The sequence below is a fragment of the Penaeus vannamei genome, chromosome 29 (genome assembly GCF_042767895.1).
Source record: "Penaeus vannamei isolate JL-2024 chromosome 29, ASM4276789v1, whole genome shotgun sequence".
Classification (NCBI taxonomy): domain Eukaryota; kingdom Metazoa; phylum Arthropoda; class Malacostraca; order Decapoda; family Penaeidae; genus Penaeus; species Penaeus vannamei.
The window spans coordinates 4534545-4537044 of record NC_091577.1 but is presented as its reverse complement, the minus strand read 5'-3'; the positions used below and the strand labels follow the sequence as shown (position 1 = coordinate 4537044).

At 42.1% G+C, this 2500-nt stretch overlaps 1 protein-coding gene across 1 annotated transcript in view; it reads right to left on the bottom strand.

Moving 5' to 3' along the window:
• LOC113818830 (golgin subfamily A member 6-like protein 6) overlaps positions 1-2500 on the bottom strand; it is a 121919-nt gene that overhangs the window by 89016 nt on the left and 30403 nt on the right. The gene's annotated exons all lie outside the window — the stretch shown is intronic.

Sequence of the window (2500 nt, the reverse complement as noted above, 5' to 3'; positions counted from 1 at the left end):
ACCACCACTATTACTGTTGATGATAATGACAATAACAATAATGATAATAATAATAATAATGATGATGATAATAACAATAATAATGATGATGATAATAAGAATAATGTCAATAACAATAATAATAATAGAGATGAAATTATAATAATCATAATGTTATTCGAAATAATAATAATAACAATGATAATAATACATAAAATAATAGTGATATTGGTAGCAGTGATAATCATCACCATCATCATCGGGGTGCACTTCCACCTACGAGGGATCCGCCTCATGGCGAGCCTGGGGGCCTGGGCACAGGTCTGACCAATCTATATTCCATGATCCGGCACAAGGACCTGTTACAAAAGGCATCAAGACAAGATACCAAGGCATATAATAGTATTCAGGTTTCACTACCACAGAGTAAAACTGGCAGTATTTTGGTCTTGAAGATATGTAACTTGGTCCTGCACAGGTATTGGCAACTCCAAATATTTTTGTTGAGAGAGTTCATGATCCCTACTGCTAGGCCAATTCGTCATCTGACTTCTTGGTGTCACAGCCCAGAGTTATGCACTACACTAACAAGGTATGTTAAGCTTTCTGTGACTTCAGTACCCTCGCTGCAAGCACATATCAGCCAAACAAGTACTCCTATCAGAGCCCCATAGTCCTGGATCTTAGCCTTGGTCCAGGAAACTTCTAAATGCATCTAGAGCAAACTAGGGTTTCCAGAGATTCGAATAGAATAGCAATATCATCAGCAAAGTAAATACGGTTGATAACCTTAATAATGCCCAGTATTACTCCATAATGACTTTGGACAGCAGCTCAGCCCAGTATCTAGTTCATGCAAGTGTTGCAGTGTTGGTGCAAGAACACCAAGCTCGACAGGCCCCCACCACATTTTAAAGCAGTTTCAGTACCAGTATAAAGGCTTGTTTTTAATCCAATAATCCTTGATGGGATTCCCTTAAGTCTCAGGATACATTACATTGTGAATCACTCCCAGAGTGAACTTAAGACAGCACTCTATAGTGACTCAAAGTGCCAGGATACAGATTGCTCCAGCCTCTGGTATCTTAGTATGTGGTTTCTAGTATGTCTCAGAAGAATGTGAATGAGAACTTTAAATGGTATACTAAGCAGTGTAATGCCTTAGTAGTTGTACCAATCCCATCGATCTTCCTTTCCCTTCCAGAGAAGGATGATAACACTCCTCAACAGGTCTTGGGGAATAGCACCAGTCTGCCAGATGGCAGTCAGGTCAGCATGTAAACCTCTCACCATAAGTTTACCACAAGCCATTATAAGTTTAGTAGGAATGCCGCAGACACCCGCTATTTTACCAGTCCTCAGCTTGGAGATCGCCTCTCTTACTTCAGGTAGAGGGTAGTGGGATGCTTAGCAGGAAGATCACGCAGGAAGTCTAGCCATATTACTTAGTGAATGAACAGCTACAAATTCTATTTAAGGGTAATTTATTGTATCCATTAGAGAAAGGTGGCCCAGCTAAAATGTAAATAATACTCTAATAATGAAACACCAATCTGAAATCAACACAACTTATAGATTACCTGTTATATTTAACTGTTTAGATATATCAGCTCAGCATTTTTTGAGGACACCAACATTCTTGTGCAGGGGCTCTGCAGGGTCCCATACTACCCTCCGATGAAAACCTGCACATATCCTTTCATCACTTCTCATGTTGGAGCTGGTGCACATGCATATCGCCTGGCATCTCGCAAGCTATTGTGCAACTTTAACTGACGTGTTAGTTCATATAATGGGGAGGATAGCGGATAAGCTTAGAGGAAACCTGCTGCCTGCATATGGTATGTTTGTTGTTGCCTCTGACCTGCAAAGCACCTTGCTACCCTCTACTCTCCCAGCAAATCTTATGCAGTGTATTCATACCCTTAGGGAGATTGGCTCCTCGCTCATGAGTGGGTCCAGCAAAGGGATCTCACCACCTGTATCCATCTTGACTGTTGATGGATCAGCCTGGCACAACTGCTCAAGATACTCAACCCAATATTACTGCACCCTCAACATGGTCTATTATGATCTGGCCACTTACTGAGCAGATTACAGCATTCTGTGGGTTGGGCTTGGATTTGGTAGGTCGTTTGTTGAAAAATGGCTTTCGACTTCTTCCAAAAGATTCCCCACAAACTGTTCCTTACCCTTTTCAACAATGACTGAGTCCTACACATCAGGAAACAATGCAAGTCATATTCCATCAGAGCTGTGTGACAAGCATCCATGGTTTCCAATGTCTTCTTAGAGTCCATCATGCTGATTGGTGTGAAACGACAAGAGATAGCCTTACCAAACCCCTGTGCACCCTCCCCCTGCCTAAACCTGTCCACACGAAACATCCTAGAGTGATCACTGGTGTAGCAGCCACTAGCCACAACCTGCATCACCACATATTTCCCAGTTTAGGTCACACTAGGTCCACAGCCTTGTCCTTACTCCAGCACCATGACTAGCAACCTGCAGCACCATATAT